Here is a 25903-nt window from a genome sequence, read left to right as displayed (position 1 = left end):
TTCATCCACAATGAACAAGGGGGCATGGAAAATTTATAAAGAAGAAAAAGTTTAGAAATGGAAATTGGGCTCTCTTGTTTGAATGCAAATACATGAACGATAAATATAAATATGCAGCAGAAATAACAATTCATTTAATTAATATCAAATACTGAAATATGCTTACAAATAGAATGGAAATAAAACTAGCTCGGGCAATGGTAGCTTATTTATGAGGAGATGTGGCAACTACATGCTTTTGAACTGTGTTACACTGAGGCTCAAGGGTCCTATTTATTATTGAACAATAAGGGAAAACCCTAAACAACCAAAACCCTAACCCCAAGAGATGGAACACTAAGAGTTTGTGGGCCCCGTTGGGGTTAGTTGGGCAGCCAACTTCTCGGGGTCGTAACTTGGTCATATTATCTCTGTTTGGCGCATATGATACCTTGTTGGAAATATATCCGTGAGTACTATAGGATTTGTGGCAAGCATAAACCTATTGTAGAGCTCAAAAAACATCGTTTAGGGGGTCAAAACTGCTCTGGAAGTTCAGGACCTGAAAAATTGCTTAAAATAGTAAATGTTGCAATAATCAAGGAAACAGATGAAGCCAAGTAGAGGTCTAGGAATAGGAGGGTGGCCACCAATATCCACCTAGATCAGTCATCCCTCCTTAGGAATAAATGGTCACCATTATGTGAAGAGCCTCCATGAGGTAAGGAAATTTCTGTTGCACTTGGTCCCTAGAGAACCACTTACCTTGGTGAAGGAGTTGGACTACTTTGACAACTTGATATAGCTGGATCCTCTGTTGGAAAGTGTTCTTGATATGTGTGTCCATGATTTGATCAATTGTGTCCTGTTCCATGCGGTCTAGGTTTAACTCTGTTGGTGTGAGTTGTTCTGCAATGTCAGATGTGTCTAACGATGGTGGAAACTATGGCCGAAGACGACCTACATTGAATGCTAGGTGTAGACCAAGGAAGGAAGGAATACTAAGCTTGAAGTCATTGTCCCTTACAACATTGGTGATGGTGTATGGCCCATATCAGAGTGGGAAAAGCTTGCGGTGGGGTCCTGCAAGGCGCTACTTCTGCAAATGTAGCCAAACTTTATCGCTCACTAGAACTTGTGCAACACCCGATGTTGATCATGGCGTTGCTTGTACTTAGCATTGGTTTTGTTGAATATATCATGTACTTGTTGGAAGATGTGTTGAATGCACTCAATGAAGCTATTATCCCTGTCGGCTTTATACTAGACATGAGCCAAATCTATTTGAGTGGCTACAAATGGTATGGCGACATCAATGGGACATAATGGCTGAAATCCCAACCCTACCTGAAAGGGGGTGTGGCCTGTTGATCTATGGAGAACTCTGTTGTAGTTGTGCTAGAGATAGGGAGGATTTCATCCCATTTGCATGGATGCTTCGGGTTGTACATGCGTATAATGTGCATGATCATCCTGTTGACGACCTCTGTTTGGCAATCAATTTGGTGGTGGAAATCCATGGGCTTAGTAAGTTTGGTATCAACCATCGACCAGAGACATGACCAAAATGCACTTCGTAATTTGTTGTCCTGACTTGAGACAATGGACTGTGGGATCCCAAAGTGTACCCACACTCGCTCAAAGAAGAGCTTAGCAGTGGCCTCTATTGTGATACTCTTCTTGCAGGCCACCATAATGGCCATCTTAGAGAATCTGTCGATGACCACAAAAATGCAGTCATTCCTGTGCTTAATAGAAGGACAGCCTGACATGTAATCCATGTAGATGTATTCCCAAGGTCGACTAGGAGTAGGCAGAGGAGTATATAGGCCTTTCTACTTGATGGCTGGTTTGGCAATGGCACATGTAGTGCAAGATTGAATGTACTTCCCAACATCCTGATGAAGGTTCGACCAATAAAAATACTTTTGCAGTATTGCCACTTTTTCTCTACTTCGAAATGTCCAACGACTCGACTGAAGTGCAGCTCCCAAATCATCTTGGCACGCTCACTTGAAGGAACAGATATGTCCCAAGTGGCATAATAGTGCATCTTGGTGGTGAAAATTTGGAACTTGTTTACATTATAGGAGTGTTTGGTATGTGTTGTCAAATTTTAGATCGCTCTTGTAAAGATGTGGCCATCCCAAAGTCTCGTGCCCACAAGAGTCGAGCACATTGATCAGCGCCATGACTGGTGGTCGGCTGAGGTAGTCTGCAACATTATTGGTGCTGCCCTTCTTGTACTTAATGTTCAAATGGAATTGTTGTAGGTATGTGGACCATTTACGATGGTGATCATTCTGCAACTTCCCTTGTGTCTGTATGAACTACAAGGGTCGGTGGTCTGTGTGGATGACCATTTCTTTCCCCAGAATGTAATGATTCCATTGACGACAGACTTGGATAATGGAATACATTTATTTGTCATAGGTGGGATACTTTCAGACTATGTATCAAAGTATCTCACTGTGGTAAGCCACTAGATGCTCCTGCTGAGTAAGAACTACACCAATAACATAGTTAGAGGCATCTATCTCAATCTCAAATGGTTGTTGCAGGTCGAGTAATGTGAGCATCGGTGCAGATAACTGATGATGTTTCAACTCAATAAACGCCTTCTATTGGGTTTTAGACCAAAATAAATTTTATTTTGCTCTGGCCTTGGTGACTTGAGTTAAAGACTAAGTGATATGAGAGAACCCCAACACGAACTTGCAGTAGAAATTGGAAAGTCCCATAAAGATGCGGAGATCTCTTAGAGTGATTGGGGCTGGAAAATCTTGAATGACTTGTATCTTGGTTAGGTCCACATGCACATCCTTCTCATCAATGATGTACCCTAGATATTGAACCTGGGTCATGCCAAAAGTGCATTTCTCCAAATTGGCACACAACTTGTGTTCTCGTAGGGTTTGGAGGACTTGTTGAATATGGTGGAGGTGCTCTTCCAAAATATGGCTAAAGATCAATATGTCATCTAAATACACAACCACGAATGCATGAAGGGTCGCAATTTGTTGTTCATCAATATCAAGAAGGTTGTGGGGGCATTTGTCAACCCTAAAGGCATGACCAACCATTCGAAAAATCCCTCCTTGGATTTGAAGACAGTCTTCCACACATCGGAGGGTTCGATAGGCACCTAGTGGTAACTAGAATTCAAATCAATATTTCTAAAATATTCTTGTCCCCTTGAGCTAGTCTAGAAGGTCATCAATCCATGGAATTGGGTACCTATTTCATACATTGATCTTGTTCATCGCTCGATAGTCAATACATAGTCTCCAGGTCCCATCCTTCTTCTGTACCAATACAATCGAGCTCCCATAAGGTGATGAGCTTAGCCTAACGTGCCCTTTCTGCAACAAATCTTGAATCTTCCTCTTTATGTCATCAGTCTCCAGAATAGAGTGTTGATAGATCTGTCCATTGGGTAGCGACGCGCTTGGGGTTAGATCGATGGAGTGCTTGACCTAACAGTGTAGAGGCACCCATGTAGGTGAGGAGAAAATGTCCCTGTACTACTCCACGACCTTGTCTGTCTACTGTTGCTTTGCAGAGGAGACCTATCTAAAGTCGTGGCCACAATATTCTTCTTTCCCTAAGGGAGAATCATAAGGAAAACAAATTTCCTAGTCTATGAAATGATTTTACTGCATTTCCTAGTAGTGACCAGAGAGATGGCGGTAGGCGGGGCTACCTCTAGTATCTTGTACAACTTAATTCCCAAAGTAATAATCACAGAGTGAGGTCTCAACTCATATACATCATGCTGCTTCCAGAAGTATGGTTTTCCTAAAAATTCATCGCAAACTTCAAGATGGGAAACATCACACAGTTTCTCATCCGTGAAGGGCTTGATGTTGTAGGGAAGACGACATTGCTAGTGGACACAAAGATATCGTCCTTGGTGAAGCCACCTGATAGTGTACGACTACAGATGTGCTGTAGTCAATAGGCCTAATCGCTTCATGATCTCTGCTGAAATGAGGTTCTTTTGGCTCCCGTTTTCGCCAATGAACTGCAGAGGAGAACCCTTCACCCACATATGTGATTGAAAGAGGCATCCCCCCTCCTCTGGATCTTCAAGCTCATTCTTCTGGATCTTGGTGGTGTCAATGGTGGAACTGGGCTCCGCATCAATGATCTACTTCCTTTTGTCATATCCCTTGTCAAGTTCTGACTCTGAGTCAGAAAATGCGCCTGATTCAAAAGCCTTCAACTCAGAAATTATTGACTACTTGGCCTGACACTCACTCGTGTTGTGAGTGGAGCTCTTATGGAACTCAAACCATTTTTCCGTGTCCTTATTTGTCTTCGTGGTGTTGTTCTTTGCTTATGTCTTTGGCGGGTTTTCTTAGGTTTCCCCACCTTGGCTTTGTCTTTTGTTCTGCAGTTTGGGGGAACCTTTCCCTTGCTTTAGATTCACATATCCAATGTATTGCTTCTTCTGTTTAAACTTCTGCTCAATCTTGATAGCGTATCAGTACGTTGTGCCGAGCGAGGAGATGTCCAGGACTCCATCTCGTCCTGGATGTATATGTGTAGACAGTCGCGGTACTTGAGTACCAAATGTCGCTCAGAATCATTGATACCCAACTTCATGCGAATGGTATGGAAAACATTTGTAAACTCAGGCACGTCTTGGTCCCTTCCCCGCCGCAACGTGGTCCATTTTATGTATTTATCCTCATAGCTCATGAGAGGGTAGTAATGCTCCTTGATGGAATCTCAGAATGAATTCCAAGTTGGTGTGGCTAAAAATAGTAAAGTAGTACTTTTGTCCTTCTTCTCAAAGTAGTTCTCCCACCAGTCCTTGATGTGGGGGCAACTTTGAGAAATACAAAAGTAATCTTTTCCCGAATGGAAAAATCATGAACAAAAAAATATCCTTCTAGAAGATTTAACCATTTATCTACGGTGTCTGCATCTACTTGACCTTCAAATATGGGGATTTCAAAGTTAACTTGTACCTTAAAGGGTGTGGCACTTCCAGAGTAGCTGCTGGAAGAAGATGCGTCACCTTTGGGTTGCCGCTTAAGGATTTGGGAAAATTTGTCCATCATCTCATTCCTTTGTTGCTCGAGGGCTTCTTTGAGAAAGATTTTGAAAGGATATCTTGTCCCCTTGCCTTCGTTTTCTTCCACTATGGGATGTCGTCGGGATTTTCGAAGATGCTCTTGAAAATGTTCAACCAGATTGTGCCCTAACTCCTTATACCCTGACCTCATTGGGGACATGCAAAGAAAAATAGAGAAAGATAAGACTGCTCTAATATCACTGATCTAAACTTATACAAGAATGCAAAAAATTACAGATATAACCATAAATATAGATATGCAATAGAAATAACACTTCATTTCATTAATATCAAATACTGAAATATGCTTAAAAAAATAATGGAAATAAAACTAGCTCTGGCGATAATAGCTTATCTCGAAGAAGAGATATGGTGGCTACATGCCTCTGAACTATGTTACATGAGGCTCAAGGGTCTATTTATTATTGAACAACAAGGGAAAACCCTAAACAACAAAAACCCTAATCCTAGGAGATGGAACACCAAGAGTTTGTGGGCCCCGTTGGGGTTAGTTGGGAAGCCTACTTCCGAGGGTCGTAACTTGGTCATATTATCTCCCTTTGGTGCGTACGATACCTTGTTGAAAAGATCTCTCTAAGTACTACATGATTTGTGATGGATAGGTTGTGGACCTAAAAAAAATGCCTTTTACGGGGTTGAAATTGCTTCGGAAGTTCAGGACCAGAAAAAACTACTAAAGATAGTAAATTCTGCAATAAATAAGGAAATAGATGAAACCAACTAGAGGTCTAGGTGGAATAGGCAGGTGGCCACCAATATCCACATGGATCAGTCCTCGCTCCTTAGGAGGCAATGGTCCCCATTGCGTGCATAGCCTCCATGAGGTGAGGAAATTTCTTGTTAAAGACAACAACCATGGTGAAGACAAGAATATGAATGATCAACATTGAATACAATTACTATTCCCAATGATATACATTTTATAAAACATCGGAGGGACAGTTGGATTCCATATTCCAAAGTCTCTTGGACTCCTTTTGACTATTTATCTTCCACACCATAACCCTTAGAGGATTAGGTGTCAAATATTCCCACCCTTAATCCAAAGGGATATGTATGAGTCCAAGAAGAGAGTTATAATACAAAATATGAAAAAAAGCATGGTAGCATTAGGCTAAATGTGCTCTCTGAAATGTTGGTATAAGGAGGTAGTTTAAGGATGACCACCAACACTCGAACGCTTAGTGCAACTCCTGGAACTCTTCCAAGTTTGGCAAGAAGATGAAATCTTCTGCTAGAGGAAGTGTCCTTAATGATTTGGAGAGGGAGACCTTCAACCTAAAAAAGGGAGCTATACAACATGTGGTGGTTTAAGGATGATCACCAACTCTAGAATTCTTAATGAAATTCTTGGAATTCTTTCAAAATTGGGAAGAAGCTGAAGTCTTCTGTTAAAGGAAGTGTTGCCAATTATTTGAAGGGAGGTCTCAACCATGCATAGATGGTTTAAGGCTAACCATCAACCAAAAGTATGCTCAAGGACATCTTTATCTCTGGCTACAACTTTGAATTTGGTATGGTATGTTGTGGCTTAGGCTTGCTTAATGTGGATTTGAAACTTGTATTTGACCATCACTTCCCCCTGTTAGATACAAGGTGATAATATGGAGAAAACTCAACTGCAAGACTGTTCAATACTCTAGAAGAAATTCTGACATATGACTGAAATATCTTCTTGGCTGTTGAAGCCTATTGCCAAGAAGTAATCCATCTAAGGTGAATCTTTGTTCTTGCAGGATGCTTGTTTTTGAAGCATCTGTGTGAAGAATGAGTATGCTGACCACAATGCTTGTATGGATGAATACCAAAACAATGATATTTCATATGGCCAACTTAGTCAAAATGTTGGCATTTAACAACTTTTGGTTGCGAATGTGCAGGAGCATAATTTGGAACAGGTGAAGGTGAATTGCCATGAAGAAAACTAACACTTTGAAATTGAATGGGCTTGGAATAGTCCGGAATATGGAAGGACACCTCCTTGTCATATCCAAGACCTATTTTGTGCTTGTTGTAGACAAGCTCTTCCCAAGGTCTGATGATTGGCTTGAGAAGTGTATGCTAAATTTCTGCTTCTACACTCAAATCTGCTCTTGTACTGGTGATATGAACAAATTTTGGTTGTTGATTACAGTCAAATTTGGATTAAAAAATGGGATTATTCGGAACAAAAACAAGTTCAAAATCATGACTACACTGTTGTAGCTCCTTTCGCTGTAGCAATTCAAGCTGCAAAAAATCTATCTTTTCTTGTGCATCTTACAAATAAGTTTGAATGTCAAAAATAGTTTCTTTGTTGACTTTTACCATCCCATCAACAGTGGAATGAATTATGATATTAAATACCTTTAATGCATCTTCAAGTCTGGCCATTGTATCAATAGATAAACCCTGATATGCAAATGTTTTTTTTTTTTTTTTTTTTTCACAACGTTCTCCACTGTGGGTGATTTTCATAAGTTTATTCACTGTCCATTACTTTTAAGGCTTCCACATGCACTAACAGTCTCCAAATAAACTTGTATTTTCCAATATCAACTTAAAAAATTTAATGCAATAGCCATTAAGTGACAACTCCTACATAATGGACATTTCTCATTCAAAAACTTAAAATTACAGTGAGTAGATTGGAAGATAGAACCATTTAGAATTAACTCATGGACTGTAGCATCTACTTTAATGTAGATACCATACATATTACTTTCATCGTTCAATAATTTCAACACATAACCTTCTGTATTGCATAGAATCATCCACAAGAACAAATTTCATCATAGGTAGCATTCCCACTTTATGCTTCGACATGATACAAACACACAAAGAATAATATAATAACTCATACGAACCATATAACTCATATGAATTGGTACTCAAACTACTCCAAACTCACTAACTCACACATTTAGCATTCAACACTCCAACATTCAATTCAATACAATGTTAGACATTGTGTATTCTAGACCAACGCATATATATTTCACCAAGTTCAATTCTATAGGTATGAGAATTCACCAATGCATGTCTTCTGGAATTCAACATCAATGCCAATTCATTGTCTCATGTAAGAGGCAATGTTGAAGTATTCTCACGAGATTAGGAGCACTATCAAACCACTCTATTGAGCCAGACATATTGAGCCTAAGCCAAACATATTAAAGCATATCTAGCAAAAGACTTCCCCTACGAAGCCCCACGATTCTACAAATAACCTAATTTGGTTTGACATCACCATAACCATAATGGAGAAAGAAAAGGTCGAATGCAATTTTCCTGAAGCAGTGTAGAAAAACTGATAGCAAGAGTTGTTGATGTTCAAAATGTTTGGCAAAGAGTAGCAGTTACAACGACCATGATCATGACAACCGAGAAACACAATAAAGATTCTCCATAAGCATGCATGACCATTCTTGCCCACACACAAACATAATTTCTAGGGTTATCATAGGGAACTTCATCGACATATTTGAATGGAAGTCATGGATGCCAAAGAGATTCATGGAAGGTGACAACTCCTTCGATTTAGAGGTTGAAAATTTTAATTCGATTTCGTTCAGAGTAGGCAGAAGAGGATGTCCCAGACGAGACTTGGGAACACGAGTTTTAGAGTTTGTGGTAGTGCAGCTTTTGCACTGTTTCGCTGGAATCTTCCCCAAATAATCTTATAGGCACAATCTATTAGAGCAAACAACAACCACCATATCAATATGCACTCAGTGATGGCTTCACACGATACTCCATACCTCTATATTGCAAAAACCATGGAGGTGTGGTCTTAACACACAACCTCTTAATGCACATACTCTATGCATTCATTGAGATAAGTCTAAGTGACGTAGAGATTGAGGGTGCAGGTGTTTGGAATGTGGTGAAAAATCACTCAATGCAAAAAGAGAACCAACACTTAGAACTTTGAGAGTCCACGGAAGGGCATGCAAAATAGTAATGGGCGAGAGATATAGTTTTTAGGGGTGTTGCATAGGGTGACCTTGTCTAACCTAATCAAGTAAATCACTTCTTATCTCGACGCAGGATCAAACAGTATTGCATGAGAGAATACACAGAGAGCAGGTTTGACATAAGGGATCCATCCAAACGAAGCAACACTGAACAACTAAGAGATGAAATGCTCATGTAATAATAATAAATGTTATAAGCACAAATAGAGAATGAGTGTTACAACGCCAGAAACCAAAGAACTCAATATATTGTAAAGGCAAAGAACATTAAGTAGAATGGCACAAAGAGAAAATAAATGGTTTACCAGAAGATTTCTAGGTGGAGCGGATATAAATGATAGGCCAAACAGAGAAATAACATTCAAGTTATAGAAAAGATGTAGAGCTGACAGAAAATGTTTGGACTTGTAGACCTAGGATGCCATTTTTTTTTTTTTTTGCTATTTCAGGATAATGGGTAGAGGTGCAAGACTAACATGCATAAAGGCCACAAAAACTAGTGGCTCAGATTGGAGCAGGGCCAAAATTTGCTTTCTCTGGTACCATGTTAAAGACAACAACCATGGTGAGGACAAGAATTTGAATGATCAACATTGAATACATTACTATTCCCAATGATATACATTTCATAATAAATTGGAGTGACCATTGGATTCCATATTCCAAGGTCACTTGGAATCCTTTTGACTGTTTATCTTCCACACCATAACCCTTAGAGGATTAGGTGTCCAACATTTCTGTTGCACTTGGTCCCTAGTGAACCACTTGCCCTAGTGAAAGAGTTGGCCTACTTTGATAACTCGATATAGATGGATCCCCTTTTGGCGAGTGTTCTTGGTCTGCATGTCCATGATATGATCAATTGTGGCCTGTTCCATGCAGTCTGGGTTTAACTTTGTTTGTGTGAGTTGTTTAGCAATGTCGGATGTGTCCAACAATGGTGGAAAGTATGGTCGAAGGTGGTCTACATTCAACACTGGATGTAGACCAAGGAAGGGTGGAATGTTGAGCTCGAAGGGATTGTCCCCTGCAACCTTGGTGATGGTGTCTGGCCCATATCGGAGCGGTCAAAGCTTGCGGTGGGGTCTAGCGAGGTGCTCCTTCTGCAAATATAGCCTAACTTTGTTGCCCACTTGGAAATTGTGCGACACCCGATGCTGATCATGGCACTACTTGTACTTAGGATTGGCTCTGTCCAATATATCATAGACCTGCTGGAGGATGTACTGAGCGTGATCAATGAAGTTGTTAGCCCTGTCGACTTCAGACTAGATGTGAGTCTGTCGGCTTCAGACTGGATGTGAGTCAAATCTATCTGAGTGGTTGCAAATGGTATGGCCACATCAATGGGACATAATAGTTGAAATCCCAGCCCTACCAGAAAGGGGGTTTGGCCTCTTGAGCTATGGAGAGCTCTGTTGTAGCTGTGTTGGACATAGGGGAGGCTTTCATCCCATGTGCATGGATTCTTTGAGTTGTACATGTGTAGAATGTGCACGATCATCCTATTGACGACCTCTGTTTGGCGATCAGTTTGGTGGTGGAAAGCCGTGGACTTAGTAAGTTTGGTATCCAACATCGACCAAAGACTTGACCAAAATGCACTTAGGAATCTGCTGTCCTGATCTGAGACAATGGACTATGGTATCCCAAAGTGTACCCACACTTTAAGAAGAGATTAGTAGTGGCATCTGTTGTGATACTCTTCTTATAGGCCGCCATAATGGCCATCTTAGAGAATCTATCGATGACCATGAAAGCACAGTGGTTTATGTGCTTAGTAGAAGGAAGCCTCGACATGTAATCCATGGAGATGGATTCCCAAGGTAGACTAGGAGTAGGCAGAGGAGTATATAGGCCTTGCTTCTTTATGGTTGGTTTAAAAATGGTGCAGGAAGTGCATGATCAAATGTACTTCCCAACATCTTGACAAAGGTTCGGCCAATAAAAATAATTCTGCAATACTGCCACTGTTTTCTCTACTCTGAAATGTCCTACAACCCAACTGAAGTGCGCCTCCCAAATAATCTTGGCATGCTCACTTGAAGGAACACATATATGTCCCAGGTGGCATAACAATGCATCCTGGAGGTGAAATTTTTGAACTTGCTTACCTTCTAGGAGTGTCTGGTATGTGTTGCCAAATTCTGGATCGCTCTTGTAAATATGCGGCCACCCTGAAGTCTCGTGCCCACAAAAGTCGAGCACAATGATTAATGCCATGAATGGTGGTTGGCTAAGGTAGTCTGCAACATTATTGGTGCCACCCTTCTTGTACTTAATGTTCAAATGGAACTGTTGCTAGTATGTGGACCATTTGTGATGGCGATCATTCTGCAACTTCCCTTGTGTCTGTCTGAACTGCAGGGGTCGGTGGTTTGTGTGGATGATTGTTTCCTTCCCCATAATGTAATGCTTCCATTGACAAAAGCCTACATAATGGAATACATTTATTTATCATAGGTGGGATACTTTGAGACTGTGCCTGAAAGTGTCTCACTGTGGTAAGCCACTAGATGCCCCTGCTGAGTAAGAACTGCACCAATAGAATAGTCCGAGGCAACTGTCTCAATCTCAAATGGTTGCTGCAGGTCTGGTAATGTGAGCACCAATGTAGAGCAGAGGTGATGCTTAACCTTGGAAAATGTCTTTTGTTGGGTTTCAAACCAAAATAACTTTTATTTTTCTCCACCCTTGGTGACTTGACTTAAAGGCCAAGTGATATGGGAGAACCCCAACATGAACCTGCAGTAGAAATTGGTGATAACCAGAAAGTTGTAGAGCTTTGTTAGAGTGGTAGGGTTTGGCCAATACCAAATGTCTTGTATCTTGGCTGGGTCCACATGCACACCTTTCTCATCAATGATGTACCCAATTTATTGAACCTGGGTCATGCTAAAAGTGCATTTCTCCAAATTGGCACACAAACTTGTGTTGTTGTAGGGTTTGGATGACCTCTCAAATATGGTGGAGGTTCTCTTCCCAACTCTAGCTAAAGATTAAGATGCTATCTAAATACACCACCATGAATGCATTGGTGAAGGGTTGCAATATGTTTTCCATCAATCTCATGAAAGTTGCAGGGGCATTCGTCAACCCAAAAGGCATGACCAACCATCCGAAAACGCCCTCCTTGGATTTGAAGGAAGTCTTCCACACATCGGAGGGTTTGATAGGCACCTGGTGATAACCAAACTTCAAATCAATCTTGCTGAAATATTCCCCCCCCCTTGAGTTGGTATAGAACATCAATCCATAAAATTGGGTACCTATTTCGTACAGTGATCTTGTTCAATGCCCACTAGTCAATACAGGGTCTCCAGGTCCCATCCTTCTTTTGTACCAATACAATCAGGCTCCCACAGGGTGATGAGCTTAACCTGCTGTGTGTAATAGACTTGACATGAAAATATATGAAAATAGAAAATATGCCCAGAAATAACAAGAACAATCCAATAATATAACATGAAAATGCTTCTTTATTGATAAAACTCTTGAGGTAGGGAAACACCATTCAATCACTCCTTAAGGAAGGAGAACACTCCACAAGCCATATGCTTGCCAATACAATAATTCTTGACATCATCAATGGGGAGTCTCTAGCCTTTATATAGGCTTCATACATACAACACCATGGGTCTTCAACACCATACATAAATTACTATGTGCTTATTACATTTTTTCTAACTACTTGTGGTCCCTTACATGATGCGGGTTAACCACTTTATTTATTAACTATGGCCCATAACATTATTACATTATTCCTTTGGGTACCTCCCTATGTACCCCATAATATCCCCCCTAGGTATACTACATTCCACCTCCCTTAAACATGTTTCGTCCCCGAAACATAAGAAGAACATAAATAATAAGATCTACTCAAAAGACTAGTCCACTGGTACCATGCACGTGCATCTAGCCATCCAAGAGAAAGGTGATTACTCGATCTAGTTGGTGCCTTGTTCACTTGAGATGGACCTTGTATCTGGTAGTTCCTCTATGTTGATGTGCTATGGGTAGTTCAACACGCCTCTCTGTGTGTCATCCAAGGGTTGTTGTCCTTGTTATTAATTCTTTGCCCCCTTGTTGGTTGTTGTCTAGTTGGGTGGTGTGGGTGGTGATATGTTGAAGTTTTATCTAATGTTGTATCTTTCTTTAATTCACCACCTGATGGAGCTTGAGTGGTATCTGGTACCTGTTGTGGCGCCTGTGGTTGTTGCTTGTCTTCCAATATTACTTCCACCATCGATTCCTCATTTGATGTGTATGCACTTGTAGCATTTTTTGCTTCGGCCTCCTTGGACTCTACCTGTTTATTGATGGAAATATCCTGTAATGTAATCTTCTTCTTTTTATACCAGAGCTTCAGGAATTTCTTCTACATATTAATATTGATAGTACCAACAGATTCCATCCAAGGGTATCCCAAAACAACATCCACATTAGCCATATATGAAGCATAAAAATCAGAATGCAATACATACTTATCCATAGAAATCTTCAAATCTTTATAAATTTGAACATCCTCATTATCAACCTGTTTGTTTTCAATGTGTTTTGCTAGAACTTGCACTCTTTTAGCCAAATGAACATTAATAAAATTATGTTTGCAACTAGGATTGATAGACACAATGATCTTCTCTTTCTGAATATATCCATGAACTTGTAATAAGGAGATACCAACAAAAAATAACCCCTTATGTTTCTCATTATCCTATTTTCTAGCATGAGACCATTTGTCTAAAAGGACTTTTTCAAATTCTTCATCAGGAAGGCTTACCAACTTCTTGCTGTCAAGTGAGCTCCACCATATGGCAACCTCATCTCTAAAACAAAGCCATGCTAAAGATTTCCAAAATTTCTGACGTTTTGCCACTTTTATGAATTCTTCAATAGTAGGGCCATCATCTTTTCCTATAAAAATCATCTTGCTAGAACTCTAAAATAGAGTGGGGGTTTTAAAAAAATCACTTTGGCGAAAATTTAAAATGGGCATAACTTGGTCAATATAACTCAGAATCCTTATTATAACATGTTTTTGGAAATGGAATGGCCATTCTGCATCTTCTTGTGTGATATAAATCTCAAATTAGTCCTCTGGAAACTCAGATCCGCGTTGCAACAGTCCCGCCATTACAAAAATTTCTGAAAAAATCGCCGATTTTAAATCAACGTTATCTCCCTAATTTGTACTTTGATTTGACCGATTTTTTTTTTTGAAATTGGGTGATTTTTCAAGATCTCAGATCTGCAATTATTTTCTCAAAATTCTCCACAAAACTACAAAAAATTACTGGAGATCTGTCGTCCACGAATTGCTGTCAGAAAAATTTCTCTAAAACAATTGATTTTAAATCAATGATATCTCCCTCATTCGGACTCCGATTCGGCATATTTTTTTTTTTTTTTTTGAATTTGGGTATTTTTTCGCAAAGAATCTAGATCTTCTATTTGTTTTTGAAAATTTTGCACCAGAAGTTTCAGATATGATCTGCAAACTCGCCACCCAAAAATTCCTGCAAAAAATGAAAAAAATGCTTCCCCTCTTCGCCCAAGAAAGTGATCTGATACCGCTTGTAATATATATGACTTGAAAATATATGAAAATAGAAAATATGCCCATAAATAATAAAATTGATCCAATAGTATAACATGAAATGCTTTTTTATTGATAAAACCCTTGAGGTAGGGCAACACCATACAACTAGTCCTTAAGGAAGGAGAACACTCCACAAGCCATATGCCTGCCAATACAGTAATCATTGACATCCTCAATGGGGAGTTTCTAGCCTCTATATAGGCTTCATACATGCAATACTATTGGTCATTACCATGGGTCTCTCAACACCATACATACATTACCATGGGCGTATCACATTATACCTAACTACGTGTGGTCCCTTACATGATGTGGGTTAACCACTTTATTTATTAACTATGGCTCATTACATTATTACATTATTCCTTTGCTTACCTCCCTCTGTACCAAAAAATATCCCCTCTAGGTATACTACAATGTGCCCTTTGTGCAACAACTCTTGAATCTTCCTCTTGATCTCATTGTTCTCCTAAATAGAGCGTCGATAGATCGGTCCATTGGGTAGCGACACGCCCGAGGCCAGATCAATGGAGTGCTTGACTTGACAGTGTAGAGGCACCCCCGTAGGAGAGGAGAAAATGTCTCTGTACTCCTCCACGACTGTGTTCATCTACTACTGCTGTGCGAATGAGCCCTGTCTGGAAGCCATGGCCACAATATTATTCTTTCCCTGAGGGTGAATCATAAGAAAAACAAATTTCATGGTCTGTGAAATGATCTTACTACATTTCTTAGTAATGATCAAAGAGATGGTGGTAGGTGGTGCTACCTCCGGTATATTGTACAACTTATTGCCCAAAGTAATAATCACAGAGCGAGGTCTCAACTCATATACAACATGTCACTTCGACAAGTACAATTATCCTAATAATACATCAAAAACTTCAAGAGGGGAAACATCACACAGTTTCTCATCCGTGAAGGGCTTGATGTTGTAGGGAAGACAACACTACTAGCTAACGTGGAGATCTTGTCCTTGGTGAAGCCAAACGATGTTGTATGGCTACGGATGTGCTGTAGTCGGTAGGCCCAGCCGTTTCTTGACCTTTGCTGAAATGAGGTTCTTTTGGCTCCCACTGTCGACAATGAACTACAACAGAGAACCCTTCACCCACATATGTGAGTGGAAGAGGCATTCCTCTCCTCTCGATCTTTAGGCTTATTCTTCTAGATCTTGGTGGTGGGCACGGTTGTAGTGGGTTCTGCATCAATGATCTACTTCCCTTTTTCATTCCCCTTGACGAGTTCTAACTCTGAGTCGAAAAATGTGTCTGATTCGGAAGCCTTCAGATCAGCCACCAATGACTTCTTGGCCTGACACTCACTCGTGTTGTGAGTGGAGCTGCTCTTATGGAACTCACACCATTTTCCAGTGTCCTTTATCTTCATGGTGTTTTTCTTTGCTTGCGGCTTCGACAGGTTTTCCTAGGTTGCCCCGCCTTAGTTTTGTCCTTTGCTCTGCGGTTTGGGGGTGCCTTTCCCTTGCTTCAGATTCCTAAATCCAAAGTCTCGCTTCTTCTATTTAAACTTATGCTCCATCTTGAAAGCGTATTGGTATGCCATGTCGAGCAAGGAGATGTCCAAGAATTCCATCTTGTCCTAGATGTATCTGTGTAGGTAGCCACGGTACTTGAGTACCAAATGTCGCTCAGAATCCTTGATGCCCAACTTTGTGCGAAGGGTATGGAAAACATTGGTAAACTCCGACATGTCTTGGTCCCTTCTCTGCTGCAGTGTGGTCCATTTTATGTATTTATCCTCATAGCTCATAGGGTAGTACTACTACTTGATGGTGTTTCGAAACAAATTCCAAGTGGGTGCGACTGAAACAGTGAAGGTGTACTTTCATTTTTCTTCTCAAAGTAGGTCTCCCACGAGTCCTTGACGCGAGGGCGACTTTGAGAAGTACAAAAGTAATCTTTTCCCAAATGGAAAAATTGTGAACATAAAAATATCCATCTAGCATATTTAACCATTTATCTACTATGTCCGCATCTATATGACCTTCAAGTATGGGGATGTCAAAGTTAACTTGTACCTTAAAGGGTTGGGTACTTCCAGAGTAGTTGCTGGAAGAAGTTGCATGGCCTTTGGGTAGCCGCTAAAGGATCTAGGCAAAGTTGTCCATGATCGCATTTCTTTATCACTCGAGGGCTTCTTCAAGCAATATTTGAAAAGGATCTCCTGCCCCCTCATCTTTCTCTTCTTTTGCTAAGGGAGGCCGTTGGGATTTGCAAGGATAGTCTTTCAAAGGTTCAACAAGATCAATCCCTAACTCCTTATACCCTGACCTTGTTGGGGACATGCAAAGAAAATTAGAGAAAGAGCAGTCCGCTCTGATATCATTGGTCCGAACTTAAAAAAGAATGCAACAAATTACATATATAACCATAAATATAGATATGCAGCAGAAATAACACTTCATTTCATTAATATCAAATACTAAAATATGCTTACAAACAGAATGGAAATAAAACTAGCTTGGAAAATGGTAGCTTATCTTTGAGAAGAGATGTGGTAGCTACATGCCTCTGAATTGTGTTATAATGAGGCTCAAGGGGCTATTTACTATTGAACAATAAGATAAAACCCTAAGCAACTAAAACCCTAATCAAAGGAGATGAAATGCCAAGAGTTTGTGGGCCCTGTTGGGTTTAGTTGGGCAGCCAACTTCCCAGGGTTGTAACTTGGTCATATTATCTCCATTTGGTGCGTACAATACCTTGTTGCAAAGATATCTCCGAGTATTACAAGATTTATGACATGCTCATGCCTACATCCACGTGCATGTTGCAGACCTAAAAAAACACCATTTAGGGGGTCAAAACTACTTTGGATGTTTAGGAACCGAAAAATTACAAAAAATAGTAAATGCTGCAATAAACAAGGAAACAAATGAAACCAAATGGAGGTCTAGGTGGAATATGCGGGTAGCCACCGATATCCACCTAGAACAGTCCTCCCCCTGTTGAAAATGGCAACAAGAAATGCTAAAAATAGAAATGTTATAAATAGCATTTCAGGTACCAGTGTTGGACATAGCAACAAGGAATGAAAAATGGAAGTGCTAAAAATAACACTGCTATAAATAGCATTTCGGGATAGATTCCAATTTTAGTTAGTCCCAGAACTAAAATTGAGAAGTAAAATTTGAATTTGATCTTAGCAGTTGTTTGTAAAATAATTAATTAATTCATCTTGAGTTAATTAGTTGTAGAAAATTAAACATGAAGTCTTTGTGAAGACATGCAACAGTTTCTCCATTGATTGAGGAAGTTATCCCTTGATTAAAGGAGATCAGGATGAGTTGTACTTTGAGTTGTAATTAGTTAGCTCAGTTAACTGATTTAAGACCAGTTAGATTAGTTCCAATAGTTTGTGGAATTAATTGTGAGTTTAGTTAGTTAATGCATGCATGCATGTAACTGCTGCACTTCAGATAATTGAATATTCTCTCATACATAACTCATGCATGTCAGTTCAGACAGAGACCCAAATGAGACCAGAGGAAGGTACATTGTACTATCAGTTGGAGGAATTTTCCTATAAAGGAAACTCATCCATGCAGAAGGAATTATCTCCTTCAGGATTGCACATTTACTTTTGAGTTTAGTGAGCAGTGCGAGAGGTGAATTCACACAGGTGGTAGCATTGGACCCCAGGAGAAACTGCGCAAGGAAATAGGAGGCTTGGAGGGCAGAGGAGAAGGTTTGTGAGAAGCCTTTGACTATCTATGAGCAACATTGTAGGATTGTACTGAGAGCTGGATAGGTTGTGAGCTAAAGCTTTGGGTAATCCAAACATATTTCCACTTGTATGATATTACAGAGATCAGGGTTTTTAGCTGAGGCTTTCCCCAGAGTATTCTTCTGTGTTCATGTGTGATTTCTTTCTCATTCTTAGTTACATGTGTTCTATTTGATCTAGCTCAAAATAGATCAAGCTTCCACAAGTTTGTTGTAGAATTAGATCTTGTATTTTGCTTTAGTATATTGCATAATCTGTTGATTTACAGTGGGAATTTCTACATGGTATCAGAGCAAAGGTGATCAAAGCGAAGAACAATATACAAAGAAGGGAGAAGTTCGAAGTTTGAAGTTCCTGATTATTCGAATTCTTATCACATCTCAAATTTCCCCAATGGCTTTCAACGGTTTAAGACTCGAGTATGCTCTTGATGGCAACTCGAATTATATAGCTTGGAAGGATTGCATGGACGCAGTATTAGAGGACAATGGTCTAAAGGACTTCATTGCTCAAGAAGTCCCCAAGCCAGCAGCGGCTAATGCTACAGAATTGGCAGAATGGAAGAAATGTGTGGCTAGAGCGAGGAGAATCCTTTTGGAGGGAGTTCGAGATCACATAGTCTCAAGTCTCCATGGGAAGGAGACACCATTTTCAATGTGGAAAACATTGAAAGATCTATATCAGAACAACAGTGATCAGAGGAGGGTGGCGCTGAAAGATAAGCTTTGGAAAATCAAGTGTGAAAAGGGCGACACGATCTCTACATTTATGAACAAGATCACCACCTGCAGGGATGAGCTTGGAAGTGTAGGGATCACGACAGGCGATGATGACATGGTGAGTCTTGCTCTCCTTGGTCTTCCTAAGAGCTGGCATAGCTACCAAGAATCGGTAAATGGAAGAGAGAAACTTCTAGATTGGGAATGACTTTGGTCGGATCTTATGTAGGAGGAGATAAGAAGAAGCACCAGAGATGGTTCTTCATCCAAGGAGAATGAAGAAAACTGCGCCTTAGTGAGTAAGGCAAAGAAAGGGAAGGAGAAGGATTCTCATCCCAAATCGAGTTCTTCCCATGGTGGGAAGAAGTTTGACAAGTCGAAAGTGCGATGCTTTCATTGTCATGAGGTGGGCCATTTTGCAACAAATTGTCCATTGAAGAAATCCAATATGGGATCCAAGGAAGGATCTGAAGGTGAGGCATTGTCCTCACAGTTCGAGTTGGATTTCACCCTCTTCGTATGCATGGTTTCATCCATGGTGGGATGTGGTTGGTTTCTTGATGGTGGAGCTTCATTCCACATGACTGGCGATAAGAGTTTGTTTAGTACCGTGGAGGAGAAAGATCTCTAGATACTCATAGCGATGGGTAATGATGAAAAGTATAGTGTCTCAGGAGTAGGCACAATTGTTTTTCAGAGGGAGCATGGAGCTGGCATTACCTTGACAGATGTGAAGTATGTACTAGGACTAAGGAAAAACTTGGTATCGATTGCAATGTTGGAAGACAAAGGCTATGATGTAGTCATCAGTAAGGGAAAGGTTTTCCTTAGACACATCACCACAAGACAAGTGAAGTAGATCAATTCACGAGTTAAGAACCTGTTTGGTCTTGAGGTTCAAGATGCATGCAAAGCCTTGAGGAGCAAGGCAACTGATGGAGACTTGGTGGTTGAGAGGGAGAGTACATTACCTCTCAACATGCAGTTCTAAAAGAAGTCTCAGACAATTGTGGAGGAGCCACAATTGGTGAAGCAGCTTCAGGAGGTTGTGGAGCAGCCACAACTAGAGAAGCTGAGAAGAGACCGAGTGGAGGCATCCACTCATGCAGAGACCTCCAGTAGGGGGAAATTTCAAGCCAAGTGGGTAGATGGATCACATGCATCCATACCTCTAGGTCAGAGGTGGGGCGATGTGGAGTGACAGTCCCAAGAAGGCTGGAATAGGGGCAAGATCATTGAGGTACCCAACCTCTTTGATTAGACCTTGCTACGAGAGCCCCGATGAGGAGTAACAAGACCGACTGAGTGGGTAGAGACAGATGCGGATGGAGTGGCAGAGAGAACTACAGTGTGGGAATCCCAAGACAGTGTAGAGCTAGTAGGCTGAAACAATGCGAGAGGCACAGGAGTGTTGCACCAGTGCAAGATGGCACATAGAGGTGTGCAACAGTGCGAGATGCATGGAGTGTTGTAGCAGCTCAGAGGTCATAGAGGGAGCACTTGTTAGCGACAGAGGAAGCTTCGGCATTAGAGGATGTTTCTAGCCCAATAGGGAGGTCATTTGGGAGATTTTTTTCCTTTCTAGAGTTGCTGGAGCAACAACACTTGGGAGAAGTGTTGCATGCAGAACATTCCAAAGGTTCAGGATTGGGTTCGAGTTGAATGCCTTTCTTGTTGAGAGGGAGTGTTGAAAATGGCAACAAGAAATGCTAAAAATAGAAATGCTATAAATAAAATTGCTATAAATAGAATTTCAGGTACCAGTGTTGGACATAGAAACAAGGAATGAAAATTGGAAGTGCTAAAAATAGAACTGCTATAAATAGAATTTCGGGATAGATTCCAATTTTAGTTAGTCCCTGAACTAAAATTGAGAAGTAAAATTCGAATTTGATCTTAGTAGCTGTTGTAAAATAATTAATTAACTCATCTTGAGTTAATTACTTTTAGAAAATCAATCATGAAGTCTATGCGAAGACATGCAACAGTTTCTCCATTGATTGAGGAAGTTATCCCTTGATTAAAGGGGATCAGGATGAGTTGTACTTTGAGTTGTAATTAGTTGGCTCAGTTAACTGAGTTAAGTCCAGTTAGATTAGTTCCAACAATTTGTGGATTTAATTGTGAGTTCAGTTAATGAATGCATGCATGCATGTAACTGCTGCACTTCAGATAATTGAATATTCTCTCATAAATAACTCATGCATGTTAGTTGTCAGTTCAGATAGAGACCCAGTTGAGATCAGAGGAAGGGACATTGTACTATCTGTTGGAGGATTTTTCCTATAAGGAAACTCATCCATGCAGAAGGAATTATCTCCTTCAGGATTGCACAGTTACTTCTGAGTTTAGTGAGTAGTGTGAGAGGTGAATTCACATAGGTGGCAACATTGGACTCCAGGAGAAACTGCACAAGGAAATAGGAGGCTTGGAGGGTAGAGGAGAAGGTTTGTGAGAAGCCTTTGACTGTCTATGAGCAACATTGTAGGATTGTACTAAGAGTTGGATAACTTGTGAGCTAAAGCTTTGTGTAATCTGGACATATTTCCACTTGTATGATATTACAGAGATCGGGGCTTTTAGCTGAGGCTTTCCCCAGAGTATCCTTCTGTGTTCATGTGTGAGTGCTTTCTCATTCTCAATTATATGTGTTCTATTTGATCTAGCTCAAAATCGATTAAGCTTCCACAAGTTTGTTGTAGAACTAGATCTTGTATTTTTATTTAGTATATTGCATAATCTGTTGATCTATAGTGGGAATTTCTACACCCCCTTAGGAAGCAGTGGTCCTGATTGCGTGCTGAGCCTCCATGAGGTGAGGAAATTTCTGTTGCACTTGGTCCCCGGTGAACCACTTGCTCTAGTGAAGGAGTTGGCCTCCTTTGACCACTCGATATAGCTGGACCCTCTATTGGAGAGTGTTCTTGATATGCATGTCCATGATCTGATCAATTGTGGCATGTTCCATGTAGTTTGAGTTTAACTCTATTGGTGTGAGTTGTTTTGAAATGTCAGATGTGTCCAACAATGGTGGAAGGTCTACATTGAACACTGGGTGCAGACCAAGGAAGGGTGGAATGCTGAGCTCGAAGACATTTTCCCCTACATCCTTGGTGTTGGTGAATGCCCATATTGGAGTGGGCAAAGTTTGCGATGGGGTCCAATGAGGCGCTCCTTTTGCAAATGTAGCAAAACTTTGTCACACATTTGGAACTTGTATGTCACCTGATGCTGATCATGGTGTTGCTTGTACTTAGCATTGGATCTATCCAATATATCATGGACATGCTGGCGGATGTGCTAAATGTGCTCATTGAAGCTATTAACCCTGTCGACTTCAGACTGGACGTGAGTAGAATTTGTTTGAGTGGTTGCAAATGGTATGACCACATAATTGGGACATAATGGCTGAAATCCCATTGATCTGAAAGGGGTTGTCACTGTTGGGTTGTGTTATATTCTTTCCACAACTAGCCAACGTAGTTAACCTGGGGGGCGGAAGCTCCCCTTGTTCGAGGGGTTTGAGGGAGGCAGGTAGCCCCCCTCTATAGGGTCCGGGGCAGCACCCCGAGAATTTTTTTTTTGTACCCTATATTAGGTTGGGTGGACCTACCTATGATTTTGTGCATGGTTTTCGCACATGGTTTTCGGTCCATGGTTTTGGACGTAATGGTTTTTTGGTCCATGGTATTGGATGCTTTAGCATGTATAAATATGTATTGTAACATTGAAAGGAATATAATGAAAAATCAAGCTGGTGGTCCTGGTTTTGGGATCCAGGGGAAAATCTCTGTGTATATGTGTTTTATGTGTTATGCTCTCGCATTGTTTATTTTCTGTGTTTTAGAATTCATATGCAGGTAATTTCTGTACGGGGTTAAAACCTACAGTCGCCTGTTGAGCTATGGAGAGCTATGTTGTAGTTGTTCTAGACATAAGGTGTTTCAGGGAAAACTAGTGTCGATTCGAACTGCTAGTCCCACTAAGACGGGTAGCTATCTTAGAAACAAACAATGAAAGCTTTTAAAGAGTTCCTTTAAGTGTGATAGATGGAAGAAAAGAATAGAGGACCAACCTGGATCCTTCGCTTTGATCCTAGCTTGATTCCTCCTTTCCTTGATAGAATTTGCCACTCCTCTCCTACTTGTCTCGCTTCAAAGAGTACCTATAGAGTCAAAGTAACAACAAACTATCAAAGCATCTCTATCTAAAACATCATAACCAATATGGAATTAGAAACACATTGACCACACAATTGCATTCATAAACAATAAGATTCACAAATACACGATCATATGGAGGAAAACTCAAAGAACTTTATTAATAGTAATGTAAGAGAGGATTACAACCTAGCTGTCTGATCCAGCATCATCCTCCCAGTTGTAGAAGCCATCTTCACCTCATGAAAAAGCAAATCACCCAACAACGCAATGTCTCTTCTCAACAAACCAACAACACTTCCTTACAAAATACAAAATTCCAGCCTCTAGATCTCTTAGATGAGGGATCCATATATAGATGTCTTGCAAGGGTGTGAGTCAGCTTTGGGTTTTTGATTAGTTTCATTTCACTGATAGTCCTTGGTTCCACTTGGAGATTTCATGATCTCTTACTCATCCCTGGGCAAATTCAGAGAAGCAAGTGTCACAGGAGAAGTTTCTGGAAGATTCCATGATCATGCACCTTGCAAACTATCGCTGCCATTTGCCTATTCTCGCTCATCGCACCTCATAGAAGGCCATTTCAGTATGCATCGCACCTGGCCAGTTAGGCAGTCAGTATGCATCGTACCTTGTCCATGGAGCAACCTGTATGGTCCAGTTTTGGCCAGTTCTGAGTAGTTTTTTCAGGTGGAACTTCTGGGAAATGATGTAATCAGCTGACCATGATCCTTTAGGGTATGAAGCAACACTTTTACAGACTTAAGGAGTCCTCAGTTTATGGACATATGAGTTTGGGGTTTCAGTGCCCAAATATGTCTATAACAGATGCCCCCTAAAGCATGAGGTCGTAAATCTTCTGATGTCGGGTGAAATGCTTTATTCATGAGGATCCGAGGTATTCGAACTGAAAGGTGACATGTATAAGATACAATAAAATACATTGTCATCATATTATTTTCATGATCTAGCTGAGGCGGGCATTCCCATGCTCAGCTTTATAAATTCATTTTCATGTACATAGGACAGAAAACCATCTGCTGTTGTAGACTTGTGATTCTTCGCATGAAGAGTCATCTTCCCTGGCTAGATGACTATTTGTGCAGCTTCCGTGTACAATTGATGTCTTTATTTTCCTTAATATATCGTAGCCCGGATGGATGAAACTAGATCTGGGGTCTTCAAACTTGTACAATCTTCGCCCGATGTACAAGTCGATCCATGTGAAAAGATGTTCTGAAGTCGAACATGGAAAGACATCGCGTGATTACTAGCCAATGATGTAAGCTGTTAACAGACGCGAGAGGAATCACCGATAATGATGATGACCCTCAAGGTACTACAGTAAAATTCGCGTGGTGTGAATATATGAGCTGATGTCGAACACCACGCAAAGTCTTTCAGTCGAAGGTCATTGATGTAAACCTATTGCCGGAAGTGAGAAACTTGCCACTGAGGCATGCAAGCTTCAAAGTACTAAAAGGGTTGTTTCTAAGTCAACTTCCTGGATAATGAGCTGATGTCGACAAGAAGTGACCTGTCGTAGGAGGGCCTTGATGTATCCCACATCTACGACACGAAATGAGCAAATGATTTTTGTGGAGGTGAAAACGATTTGATGATATGAGGTTCAGGAATGGCGGTCATGAAAAATGAAGCGTGGATGTAATGTAGTGGATGAGGCGTTTGCTAGATGGTGAATTGTTTGAATGACTTCTATTGAACATAATGGCGACACTGATATGGACTGGTAGTGTTAACCCCATGGATGGCACGGTGGACCAATGGTGACGGTGAACGGAAACCCAACCCAACTCAATCACGGTGATGGAGTGAAAGTGTCATGTTCAAGAGCGACTTGTTACCAATAGAGTTCTTCAAGTTTTCTTCCCATTTTTCCCCAGTCAGTGCTGACCAGTACCTCTTTATTTTTGACAAGCTAGAGGAGGATAATGCTTGGTCTATAATTTTCCCTTCGGGCAAACCTGTCGCTTTGTGTTTAGCGAGCCTAGCGTCAGTGAGACTCGTTCTTGTTTGGGTGGACAAATTTATCGCTATTTTTTTAACGAGTTTAATGACAAAGATAACTCGTCCTTTTCTTGTTTAGAGAGTCTGAAAATGGATGAAAAGGAGACTCCAACAGCCCTTTTTCGTGGCATAATCCCTTAAGTCCAAAAAAGTATAAAATAATATGGAAGGGATGACTTTTCGATAGTTTTAACGAGCCGACAAAGACAAGCGCTCGATATTTTTGTTTAATAATCCCTCAAGTCCAAAAAGATTAAAATATATGAGAGGGATAACATTCCCCTTACTTTAACGAGCTGGGAAGGCTAATAGCTCGACGATCTTTTTATATTTAACGAGTCTAAAAAGAGTTTAAAAGAGGCTCGTTTTTGAGGAACGAGTGATATTTCTGGGTAGCAGCTAGTTCCAGGTAAGTTTGGAACTTCTCAAAACATGGCAGTGTGAAGAGGGTGGCAATCAGAATCACTCATTGCAGATGTTCCTCAAAAGGGTAAACAATCAAGTGGAAGCGTATGGTCGGCCGAATGAAATGGAGGTGATGGAAGGAACACAACCAAAGTTCAAAAGGGTAGATAGCAAAGCGATCACAAAAGGTTATTTACCAGAGGCGG

The sequence above is a fragment of the Pinus tabuliformis genome, chromosome X (assembly GCF_031772625.1).
Source record: "Pinus tabuliformis cultivar Carrire ecotype Pingquan chromosome X, CPIR1, whole genome shotgun sequence".
Taxonomy (NCBI): domain Eukaryota; kingdom Viridiplantae; phylum Streptophyta; class Pinopsida; order Pinales; family Pinaceae; genus Pinus; species Pinus tabuliformis.
This window is presented reverse-complemented; position numbering follows the sequence as displayed.